Source organism: Phyllostomus hastatus, unplaced genomic scaffold (genome assembly GCF_019186645.2).
Source record: "Phyllostomus hastatus isolate PE091 unplaced genomic scaffold, TTU_PhHast_1.1 phas_scaffold_46, whole genome shotgun sequence".
In the NCBI taxonomy this organism is placed as follows: Eukaryota; Metazoa; Chordata; class Mammalia; order Chiroptera; family Phyllostomidae; genus Phyllostomus; species Phyllostomus hastatus.
In genome coordinates, this window is record NW_025334032.1 from 3,900,367 (window position 1) to 3,913,616 (window position 13,250).

Below are 13,250 nucleotides of genomic sequence, written 5' to 3' on the forward strand. Positions count from 1 at the left end.
TGTGGTCTTGTGACTGGATCTCAGTTTAATTTGCTTTTTACAGATAGTTTTTCTCTGTGTGTGCCTGTGTGTGTGCACCATTTCTGTAAAGTACTGGCAAGAAAAATCCTGAGAAGACCATGGAAGACCTGTATGGGTGTTCTCATATCAGAAGAGAAGTTGATGACCATGTCTGTGGGGAGCAGAGTATTAAAAAAATCCTGATCCAAGGCCGCCGTGTGGCAGCTCTAGAGTGGAAGAGGCTCACTGTCCCAGGGATGGAGCAAAGGAGTGTCTGGGAGCTGGGCAGTGAAGAAGGACCTGCCAGCCTCAGCTTCTTCTATCTGTTGGAGCTCCATGCCCCCATGGTTCTGCTGTTTACCTCAGAGTACCTGCCTCATCATCCGCTGCCCTCCCTCATCTTTCTTCACAGCCTCCTTCATAAACAGAATTCCTGCTAGAGGTTAGGGTCCCACCATCAGTTATATACAGATGGAGGATTTCTTTTTCCCAAGGCAGGGAGGGTCAGATGTGTGTGTCCAGCTCTCCAGAACTTTGACTGTACTTTCCTCAAGAATCATTATTCCTTAAATGGATCAGAGTCCATAGAATTCTTAGTACACTTGGGCTTTCGTTTTCTGTGTTCTGTCTTGGATACTAAGCACTATATCTAACATTGTTTGGGGAGGAATAAAATAACTCTCGAATTATAACAGCCAACTTACGAACAAACTTTGATCCCGTTGACCAGAGCAACTGAAATTTAAGTTGGTGTTGTCATTATTTAATGAAATTTAAGTTGGTGTTGTCATTATTTAATCATTTAAGTGATGTGATTTACTGAATATATTCATTTCAAAGAATATTATCGAGAGAGTGTGAATTATCATTGTCTCAGGAAAAGATAAACCTCAGAATAGCTATGTGTAAAAACCACCAATTTATTGCATATCACAAACAACCTTTGTGTATTTCTAATTTTCTTATTTTAGAATTCATATCTCTTAAGGCCTTGGAAACATCTTTGTATTTTGGTGAACAACACTTGCTGATCTGCTGAAATTGTAAAAATAAATTGAGGAGTGCACCTGCCAGGCTGTCTAGAATTAGGTCTTTTAGAACGTGTAGCCTGTCCTCTCTTACCCCCAGGCAGTTTTTTCTCTGCATTGCTGGACTGGTTTGGTGAGGTATTTAATTTCATTGTTTCAGAATTTCCTATTTGGTATTGCTGAGGACTTCTGAGCCCAAGTCTCTTTCCTAGCAACAAATTCTATTAAATGGTGTTTCTGTATGTGGTTTGGGCTGGAGAGCTATCAAATGCTGCTCTTGTGTGCATGAACTATAGGAAGCATTGTACTATATTCAGTTGCAGTTCTTCAGTTTCCCTAAACCAAGGAATGTCAAGACTCTGTTCTTAACTACTATTTAGGAACTATATAGGAGCTCCCTGCCTAAGAAATAGGAATAGAAATATGTTTTTATCTTTTTAATTTGTATTACTTGACAATTTCTGATGTCTGTGCTTTGTATTTGTAACTCCTCTGCCTGGAGGGAACCTTTCACCTCCCTCCCCCATAAACTCAAATGCACCCTTAAAGGCCCTATCAGTTATATCCAGATGCTAACTTCTTGAGGCAGTGGCTGAGGCTCTTTCTTCCCTCAATCAGACCTGTTTGCTCATATACTCATTAGGGTGGAGCTTGACTGCTGGGTTCAAATCCCAGCTTCTTTTACTAACTTATGATCACCCTGAATAAGGTATTTAACCTTTTTATATCTCAATTTTTCACCTTTAAAATGAGGCTAATAATAAATCCTATTCCATTTTCTTTTTTAAAAATATATTTTATTGATTATGCTATTACAATTGTCCCATTTTTTCTCCCCTTTATTCGCCTCTGCCCTGTACCCTCCTCCTCATACCATCATTCCCCCACCTTAGTTCATGTCTATGGGTTATACATGTAAGTTCTTTGGCTTCTCCATTTCCCACACTACTCTTCACTTCCCCCTGTCCATTTTATACCTACTCTTTATGCTTCTTATTCCCTGTGCCTTTCTCCCCATTCTCCCCTGCCCCCTCCCCACTCATACCCCTCCATGTGATCTCCATTTATGTGATTCTGTTCCTTTTCTAGTTGTTTGCTTAGTTCATTTTTGTCTTTCTTTTTTTAGGTTTGGTTGTCAATAGCTGTGAGTTTGTTGTCATTTTACTGTTCATAGCTTTGATCTTCTTTTTCTTAGATAAGTCCCTTTAACATTTCATATAATAAGGGCTTGGTGATGATGAACTCCTTGAAGTTGACCTTATCTGGGAAGCACTTTATCTGCCCTTCCATTCCAAATGATAGCTTTGCTGGATAGAGTAATCTTGGATGTAGGTCCTTGCCTTTTATGACTTTGAATACTTTTTTCCAGCCCCTTCTTGCCTGTAAGGTTTCTTTTGAGAAATCAGCTGCCAGTCTTATGGGAACTACTTTGTAGGTAACAGTTTCCTTTTCTCTTGCTGCTTTTAAGATTCTCTCCTTATCTTTAATCTTGGGTAACATCATTATAATGTGACTTGGTATGTACTTCCTTGGGTCCAACATCTTTGGGACTCTCTGGGCTTCCTGGACTTCCTGGAAGTCTGTTTCCTTTGCCAGATTAGGGAAGTTTTCCTTCATTATATTTTCAAATAAGTTTTCCATTTCTTGCTCTTCCTCTTCTCATTCTGGCACTCCTATGATTCAGATGTTGTAATGTTCAAAGTTGTCCCAGAGGTTCCTTAGCCTAAACCCTACCACATTTTCTGACAATGAAAAATAGTTGATACAGCTGAAGTGTTTGGAACAATTCTTGGCACATACAATGAGCATGACACAAGAATGATTAGTAGAATTGATGTCCATTTGTCATCTACTGTTGGCCTCTTGGCACAGGGGCCTTATCTCATCCCCAGCACCTAGCACAGCACCTTGGCATGTAGTAGGTTCTCATTAAGTGTTTGCTGACTGAATGTTGGACTGAGTTTATTTTTCAAGTAGAATTAATTGTTAGTGTTTCACATGCCTCATCCATTCATATTTCATTTTTATTTTTCTAGTTTGGTTAGAATGTCCTTTCTCAACCAATGGGCAACAGATGTTTTTATAATTGCTTGTAGAAAAGCAGATATCAGCATTTTTATTGACTAACCTGATTCTCAATTCCTACATTGTGCTCTTTAAGAACTGAAGCAACCAGGTCTTCATGCAGCTGAAAGGCATCAGGCTGGCCATGGTGACACAGGATTGCAAGAGACCCAGCTCCCCATAACTGCTTTAAAACTTTGCTCCAAGCCCTGGCTGGTGTACCTCAGTGGATTGAGCATGGGCCTGTGAATCAAAGGATCACCCCAGTTCAATTCCCAGCCAGGGCACATGCCTGGGTTGTGGGCCAGGTCCCCAGCATGGGGGTATGTGAAAGGCAACCACACATTGATGTTTCTCTCTCTCTCTCTCTCCTTTCCTTCTCCTCTCTCTAAAAATAAATAAATAAAAAATATTAAAAACTCCTAAAGCACACAGCAGTATGCTAGAATTAAAAACAAAAAAACAAAAAACAAAAACTTTGCTCCAGAACTATGCTGTGTACTTCATCAAGGCTAAGTGACTCTAGAAGTGCCCCCCTTCCCACACGTGATCCCTTCTTTGATGGGTGCCCCAAGAGAATGAAGTCTCCTTGCTCACTCACATTTGCCACACAGATGTGCAGGACACACAGCCAGAAGTCATTACAGTTTCCCTTTGGGAACATTGTTCTCTGAAACATTTTTTCCGTTGGGGATTGAATTTCCTGGGTGGTGATGGTGTTTTGTTTTTTTTTTAATCATTTTAGTATGGATATAGGCAAAATCATCTTTGTAAATGCAAATTCCCTAAACATTTCTGGCACAGATAATCAAACCATACTCTCCATGGTTGCCTCTATGGCAATTGGTATATAGCCTTTAAAAAATTATTTAAGAGTTTAACCTTTTGAAAGGCCTCAGCAGTGAGCATCAGACTTTACTACTTTGTAGTTAGTTTTACCACTGCCTTTGCTCTTGAACTTGGGCAATCTTTTTAGGCAGTTCCTATGCAGAGTTGAAAGTTCAAAAACAATACTTAGAGTAAATTCTTATATGGTGTTTTATTATCTTTATGTGGATAAAGCTGTGCAAATAAGCCTCACCCTGTGGTTTATGATATATGTAGGTTACTCTTTGAACCAGAGGTTATAAAACCAACTGACTCTTGAGGATTTGAAAGGGTTAAGGACATCCCTCCATTGCCCTGCAATTATCATCACCCCATAAGGTCCCTGAGAAGTTTTTATGTGTCCTGTCCTCATGGCCCTGCTGGTAAACAAACACGATTCCTATTGACATTTTGAGGATGAAGCAGATGGTTTCCTTTCCAAGTGTTTATTCAGTTTGTGTGTTTTCACTAGCAAGGTCACTTTAGGAAGAGCCAAGAAGAACAGAGGAAGTGAAACCAAGCCATCTTTTGCTTCTCTTGAGCAGGCCAAGTGAGAATGGTTGAGAAAGGTGCTCATGGGTGACAAGGAGACTCCTAGTTTTTGTTGAGGAGTGAGCAGGAGTGTCCTGGGTGCAGGTGTGTGGAAAGCGGTGCAGCTTTTATGAGGGTTGACCACAGACAGTATTAATTGCAGCAGAAAGACCTTAATGTAAACAGTGGTCATACCAGGAAACAATCATTTTGTGTGTTTTTTTGTCATCATGTCTTGTCATAACTTTACTCAGATGCTTTATAGGTTCTAACTGCTTTAGGGTAAACCATAGACTTCTGAGTTGGAGAGGCTGGGAGACACCAGTGATCCCTCAATGAGGGTCTGCAATAGACGACTCAGTTTTTTTAAGCTGCTTCCATTGTTATCTACACCATTTTCCTAGGTATGTTACCTTTGGCGTGAACATCTCATGCCAGAAAATTCTTTTCTTTGTTTACGTGCTAATTTTTGGCCTCCCACAAGTAGAATGTGAATTCTTTGGGGAGCAAGGCCTATTCTGTTCTTTTTTATCATTGGATTCTACACCTGACCTGTGCCTGGACCCAGCAGATACCTGACACCTGTGACCAACTGCCATACCTATGTTCAGTTGTTTAACTCTCACACATTATAAGACAAGGTTGATGTTGTCTTCCTGTTGAGATGAGGGAACCCATGAGAGGACTTTTTAGTCACTTCCTCACGTTTGCACAGAGTTAAGATAGGACTGGGATTGGAAGTGACCGCAATGAGGGTGACCACAAAACTGTCTGCCTTCACTGCACTAAACAGCACCTTACAAGATCCATGGACTTCCACTGTCTCACCCCACTGGGTCTTTTCATACTTGCCTCCAATGGCTCCCAAGTGGGAGGTCACCCCATTCTTCCCTTTGTGCTGCTATGGATAATTTTCCATTCTAAATACCACTCATCATCCACTTCTAACACATTGATAAAATTCCCATCAACTGTCCAGGCTTCCACCCAAACCCGACTCTCACTGGGGGTCATTTTTCTCTTCTCACAGTACTTATTGTTTGTACCTCTAATTAGATTTTGAGTCATGGTCCCTAATCTTGCTTCTCTCCCTAATTAGTTCCTTTATATCCCTGCTGAGACTTTGTTTGCTCATCTGCAAAATGAGATGTTTGGTCCAGATGATATTTAAGGTTTCTTTCTCCTTTCCATTTTTGTGGAAGTTGGGACCCTGTGCTGACTTCTTTGTTGATGAATTGTTTAACTCTTTGTGGCTGGATTTGTTAATTCCTCAGGCAGATGGTAAGCTAAGAGAAGGGATTTTTAATTAATGCCTCCCTCACCATCACCCTGTCTGTGTCCCGCCCCCCAGCCACCTTCCAAAGCCTGTTCAGACATAGCAGTTACAGTGTTCCTGGTAAGTGCTAAAAAGAATATGTGGTAAGGATAAATCAGCATGCTATGATTTATATATGAAATGCTACTTAAGGAGCATCAGGAAATGTCAGGATCTAAATTGTGTGTGTGTCTGTGTGGTGGGGGGTAATATACATGAACCTCGCTGAACTAAATTGGACTGAACTATATGCCACTTGACAATGGGTGACAGAAGACTAAAAGAAATCAAATACATTCTAGAAGACACATTAGCAGTAGGAAATAAACAGGTTTTTTGAAAACAGAGAAACATCTAAAAAAATTTAAGAGAAGCAATTTGTTTGCATGTCATAATAAAAGAGACTTTGAAGGCTTTTTACTAGGTGCAAAATTGCCTCTGCTCTCTGGAAGACCTAATGAGGAATCTCATACTGTCAGCCCTTCAATGATGAAACGTTTATTTCATTTTCTTAACTTTTGAAATTAAACAGTCATTTAACTTCTTTAATTATTACTGAAAACTGGGCTTGACATCAATTTAGAGCTTCTTCTTCTAAGGGTTTTGTGATTCCAGGAAACATCTTACATGATTGTAGAATTCTAATGCCAACTGTATTCTGATTCCCTGTACCTTTTCCCCCCATTCTTGCTCTCCCTGCTGATAACCCTTCATGTGATCTACATTTTTGTGATTCTATTCCTGTTCTAGTTGTTTGCTTTGTTTTTGTTTCTGTTTATTTAGATGCATTTGTTGATAGTTTGTTGTCATTTTTCTGTTCATAGTTTCTGATCTGCTTTTTGTTTGATAAGTCCCTTTGACGTTTCCTATACTAAGGGCTTAGTGGTGATGAACTCCTTTAACTTTACCTCATCTGGGAAGCACTTTATCTGCCCTTCCATTCTAAATGATATCTTTGCTGGATAGAGTAATCTTGGATGTAGGTCCTTGCCTTTCATGACTTTGAATATTTCTTTCCAGCCCCTTCTTGCCTATAAGGTTTCTTTTGACAGTCTTATGGGAACTCCTTTGTAGGTAACTCTCTCCTTTTTTTTCTTGCTGCTTTTAAGATTCTCTCATTATCTTTAATCTCAGGTAATTTATCCTTAATCTTGGGTAATTTAATTATGATGTGTCTTGGTTTGTTCCTCCTTGGGTCCAACTTCTTTGGGACTCTCTGAATTTCCTAAACTTCCTGGAAGTCTATTTCCTTTGCCAGATTGGGAAAGTTTTTCTTCATTATTTTTTTTCTTTTTTCTTTTCTCTTTATTATGCTTTTATCAATTACACACAGAGCTTACAAAAATATTCCTTGCCTCACCCCAATTTCAATTCAATTATTGCATAGGGTTTATCTGAGGCAGATTGTATGTAGACTTAATGGCCTGAATAATTCTGTGCATTATTTTATCACACATAATTTTAGGTGGTTGCAAGCATATAGCAACATACACTTTCCAATGTATTTAATATGCATCATTAAAAAAATTCCAAATGAGTTAAAGTCAATAAATAAAGCCATGAAAGAATTACAATATGACATGGGAGAATATGTATAACCTTATGATAGGGAAGGCATTTAAACATGTTAAAACACCAAACCTATTAAGCACAAGTTTGATACATTTCAGTGTGTGAAAAAATTGTACATAACAGAATAAGGCTTCAACAATTAAAATACAGAGACAGAGTAGAAAAGTTATGTAGAAAGTATAGTATAATGATATTTTTTCAAATACATTTTCAAATTCTTGATCTTCTTCTTCTCCTTTTGGCACCTCCATGTTTCAGATGTTGGAATGTATAAAATGGTCCTAGATGTTCCTCAGCCTCTCCTCATTTTTTTGAATTATTGTTTCTTCATTCTGTTCTGGTCAAAGGTTTATTTCTTCCTTCCGTTCAAAATCCATGATTTGAGGCCCAGTTTTCTCCCCTTCAACATTGGTTCCTTGTATATTTTCCTTTATTTCATTTTGTATAGCCTTCACTTCTTCCTTTATTTAGCAATCGTACTCAATTATTTCTGTGAGCATCCTGATTCCAATGTGATGAACTCTGCATCTGATAGGTAGTTATCTCCTTGTCGCTTAGTTCTTTTTCAGGAGTTTTGGTATATTCTTTTACTTGGGCCATATTTCTTTGTCTTAGCACACCTGTTATTTTGTAAGGGGTGGAAGCTTAGATATTTGTCAGGGTGGGATAACCCACTTCGCTGTGTCGTGGTGCTGAATGTGGGGGAGGGATCTGTTAGGGAACAGTGCCACTTGCTAGCTTGCTCACCCCACTTTCTTTCACTTCCATCGTTTCCCACAAGTGCCCTTTTAGGCACTGATTCCTAGGTGGCTGGACTTATTTACATTCTAGGACCCCACTGGCTTTTCCAGTGGACTCTCCTGTAAAACTTGGAGTTTCTCCCACCACCACAACCCCCACAGAATTATAGCTAGTGATTTTCAGGTTTTATTTCCCCACAGTGAGACCCTGCATTGCATGGTCTGTCTCACTCCCCAGTAGTTCCTCCAGGCTTATCCACTCGTGAATGTAGCACCACCCAGTGTGCCTGCTGCCTCACCTGCCCCATCTGCCAGCTGCTGCCTTGCCTTGTGTCCTCTACCCCTTTACTTCCACTCTTCACCCCTCCTACCAGTCTGGATAAATGTTTCTTCTTTAACTCCTTGGTTGTTGGACTTCCATACAGTTTGGTTTTCTGGCAGTTCTGGACGTTTTTTGTTTTTAGATTGGTTGTTACCCTTCTTTTGGTTGTGCGAGGAAGTGAAGCATTTCTACCTACACCTCTATCTTGGCTGGAACTTTGGAATATTCCTTTTTTGATAAGCTACTGATACTCTTTTTCTCTTATTGCTAAAGTGGTGGGATGTACATTTAACTAAAGGCCTTGGGGGGAAATATGTCTTACTTTCTTATGTGTTCTACTTCTCACTCCAGTTGACCTGATTATAGTGATATTGGAAGTCAGGTATGAGTTCCTGGGCTACATTATTTTCTTTCTTTTTTTTTAACATTAAATTCATTGGGGTAACATTGGTGAATGGCATTATGTAAGTTTTAAGTATACAATTCTATAATACATGTCGTGTATATTGCATAATGTGCTCACCAACCAAAGTCAGATTTTGCATGACATACCCATTAGAACAAGTTTTGAGGGTGGTGGTGATATCTAAATAAAATATAATTGGCCGTTTAAAACCAGAAGGAAGATATGTATGCCCAGAGTTGTATTAACTACCTCTTAAGCAGCTGCAGTTTAAACCAGAATGAGGAAAAAGAATGTCACAAGTTCACTGAGCTTTTTAAAAATGAATCAGTGTTTCTTCCTTCTTATCAGTGTTGCTTTTGGCTCCTTTTATTAGCAAAGTTTCTGAAACAGTTTTTATGTCCACTCTGCTCTGCATACTCCTATCTGTGTTTTATTTAACTTGAATGATAAATGGTGCTGTCTGGGTCTGGCCTCATGTGGATACATTTAAAGGCTATTTTAATAGATTAAAACATTTTTCATAAATCATTTCAGCTCAACACTGTTAGCCTTTCTTTCTAGCTCCTTAGAAGCAAAGAGTGTTATTTAAATGTTGGCCTGAACTGTCTGTGTGTGCCCCTTTCAACTTTAGACAGTTGTGATCAAAGTCAGATCTGTAGCTCTGAAATGATGGCAAGAATTCTTTAACAGCTGTTTGCTATTTTCTCCCTGAAAAAAAAAAAAGAACCACTGAATAGAACCTAATAAATAAGAAGAATAAACTGTAATTGAGAAGTTCTGTATCTGACTTTAAAGTGGCCAACATTCTCAGAAAAAGTAGGGAGTTAGAGAAGCTGCTCTTTTTCCTCTCTTTTAAGTGGAGATAAATTTTCTTAATGATAAGAAATAACAGGTTGAAGGGGAAAGTGTAGGACCTTGGATCCTGGCTGTGTAGCTCTGGATGAGTGGATAACCATTCCCAACCTATTCCTTGTCTCTAAATAAGGAGATTACCTACTTCATGCTGTTTAGGTGAAATTCAGATGAAATACACTCTGTACAAAATACTTTGCAAAGTTCTGGACACACATTAAGTTCTCATAAAAGTCAGTCCTTTTTTGTTTTGTTTTTTTTTTTTTGCTTCATTCTAAACTTTAGGTTCATTATTGTTCTTTAACAGAATTGAGACCCTGCTTTCATTGTAGAGCTGTTGGGTAGGTGAAATGGAAAAAAGAAAGCATATGAAAACACTTTAAAATAAAAACTTGCATTCTTGTGTCGGTGCAGGTGGGTGGTTAATTCTCTTCCCTGTGTCCCCAGCTTTTTGTAGTCTCACATTAGAGTTGAGCTTTCTTTAGAGGGTGATTCATTAGCAAAAACAGAGATTACCCCAGGTGGCTTTCAAGAGCTATAAGAATGAAGTGACTCTTGGACAGTGCTGATGAATTCCCAAGTTCTGATAGCATATTTACTTCCTTTTTTTTAAATCTGCAGGTTGTCTGAGTTTAGTTAGGTTACTTTTTAAAATTGAGGGTGTTCTTTCAGCTTAAAATTCTCATGTGCATTTTTGCTTTGCTGAGTTTTCTTGATCTATTTACTTGGCCCAAAGCTTTTCCATTTTCTTAGATCCAGGATTTTTCTAGGAGAACCTTGCCTCTGTCTAGCACAGGCCAGATGTTGGTTTTCAAGACCCTCTGGGGCAGCTCTTCACATTGTGGGCTCTGTGGGCCCAAGTGAAAGGAATGCTTTGCTGGCTAGACAGTCCTGTTTGAGTGTTAATCTGAAACATACTGACATACAAATCAGACTGATTATTAAATTGTTAGCTTTTAAAATGATTTGCTTATTTGCTGTCTTCTATCACCTTGAACATTTGAGTTGGGCATCATAGTTTTAACTCCTAAGAAACATATGAACGAAATTATTTAACTGATTTGGGATTGTCTGTAACTAAAATGATTGTGTAGGGTGATTCTAAAAGTCTTTACTGCTTTATATTTGTGAGAGTTTTGTAGGTTTATTTTTCCTCATTTACACAAACAGGAAGTTAGCCTGGATATCCACAATAGAATTCTGTGGCTCTGGAGTTATTTTATGGAATGTGGATTTGGACACGTGATATGCATTCTACAAATGTTTGTGGACATACGAGGCAAGGTTCTGCTGGTGATAAGAAATGAATAAAAATAATGGCTACCCCTTTAAAAATTCCTTGCTGTGTGGCAGACATTGTGCTAAGTCTGCACAGACATAATCCCATTGATGGCTGATCAGTGACCCTATGAGGTAGGCATGAATGACCCTGGTGAGACTTAAAGGGCATAAGGGATTTGGTCAGGGTCCTAGAGCTGGGGATAAGGAGCCACATACTGGCCCAGCACCATCCCACACTTATGTGCTTTTCCAGCACAGTTAGATGGTTCTGGACCATAGGACCCGTCACAGAGGATAACCCAGCATGTCAGTCATGCTGTTCCCCAAAACAGATGCCAGTGATAGGCTCTCGTAAGTGGGTAGGATATTGAACAGGGCTAAGTCTGTGGGAGGGATGCCCAGTGAACAGAGTACTTGCAGTGTGCTATAAGCATGGTGGAGACTGATAAGGGCCTCAGAAAGAATGCCAGGGACTGACAGACACAGGAGAAATGGAGGAGGTAGAATTGATAAGACTTGGAAGCTGGTGGGAAGGGAGCACCCAGAGAGTGGAAGAACATAGACAGTCCTAAGGTTTACAACCTGAGTAGTGCTTTGCTGTCACAGAGGACTAGGAAATCAGATGGCACAGCCCTTTCTGTGACAAACATTATACTTATATGGAACCAATCTGCCTGGCAATGGCAAATGTAGCCCAGCCCTATTAGAAAGCCCATAGGCATGTGGTGGCACATAGGATGCCAAGCCCATGGATCGGTTCTCCCTTGGGAGACCAGGCCTGCATTATACCTAGGCTGCTTTGTGACTTGCTCTTTTTTTTTTTCAATTTTTTAAATTGTTGTTCAAGTACAGTTTTCTGCCTTCCCCCCCGCCCCGCAACCACCCCAGCCCTCCCAGCCTCCCTCCCCCCGTGTCCACCCCGCCTTGTTGTTGTCATATGTCCTTTATAATTGTTCCTGTGAACCCATCACCCTTTTCCCCGTTTATCCCCTACCCTCTCCATTCTGATCACCGTCGGCCTCTTCTCAATTTCAGTGTCTTTGGCTATACTTTGCTTAGTATGATTAGGTTCCTGTTAATGGTGAGATCATATCGTATTTGTCTTTCATCGCCTGGCTTATTTTGCTTAGCGTAATGCTCTCCAGTTCCATCCATGCTGTCGCAAAGGGTAGGGGCTCCTTCTTTCTGTCTGCTACATAGTATTCCATTGTGTAGATGTACCATAGTTTTTTGGTCCATTCATTTGTCCATTCAAATGTCCATTTACTGATGGACATTTGGGTTGCTTCTAGCACTTGGCTATTGTAAATTGTGCTGCTATGAACATTGGGGTGCATAGGTTCTTTTGCATTGGTTTTTCAGGGCTCTTAGGATATAATCCCAGCAGTGGAATTGCTGGGTCAAAAGGCAGTTCCATTCTTAGTTTTCTGAGGGAATTCCATACTGTTTTCCCCAGTGGCTGCACCAGTCTGCAATCCTACCAACAGTACACTAGGGTCCCCTTTTCTCCACATCCTCTCCAACATTTGTTGTTTGTTGCTTTGTTTATGATGGCCATTCTGACTGGTGTGAAGTGGTATCTCGTTGTGGTTTTAATTTGTATCTCTCTGATGACCAGAGATACTGAGCATCCTTTCATATGTCTCTGGACCCTCAGTGTATCCTCCTTGGAAACTATACTCATCTTTATTTTAATACTTACCCAAGGATATGTTTATTGATTTGAGAGAGAGAGGAGGAGAGAGAGAGAGAAAGAGAGAGAAACCTCAATGTGAGAGAGAAATATCGATCTGTTGCTTCCTGTATGCACATTGACCTGGGATCAAACCAACAACTTTTTTGTGTACGGAATGACACTCCAACCGACTGAACCAACTGGCTAGGCCTCATCTTATATTTTTTATTGCCAGTTTTAAACAGAAGAGCATTAACTAATATATGTAGAATCACTGAAATTACACAGTTATTTCTTTGTTACTTGTTCTTGCTAAAATTCCCTCACCCTGAGTTGAGGCAGCAAATGCTTATTGCATATCTTTAAAGTAACTTCCTGAAGTCTGTGCTAACTCTCCCAAGGACTGAAGGATGACCAGACCAATTACTCTTATTGTTCCCTTGCATTTGCAACATTTGTTCCTTGTTAATCTGTAGGAAGTAATCAGTAACATCCTTTTTGTTGCTATATGTAAAAAGTAATTACCTAGAGCAAACCTAAGTATAGTGAATGAAAACCTTCTTTGATGTATGCTATTAGAAAGCCAATAAAAGCCTG

General features: G+C 39.7%; 1 protein-coding gene across 4 annotated transcripts in view; it reads left to right on the forward strand.

Moving 5' to 3' along the window:
• The window catches only part of FARP1 (FERM, ARH/RhoGEF and pleckstrin domain protein 1), a 380,744-nt gene that overhangs the window by 77,575 nt on the left and 289,919 nt on the right, over positions 1-13,250 (forward strand). The window lies entirely within an intron of this gene.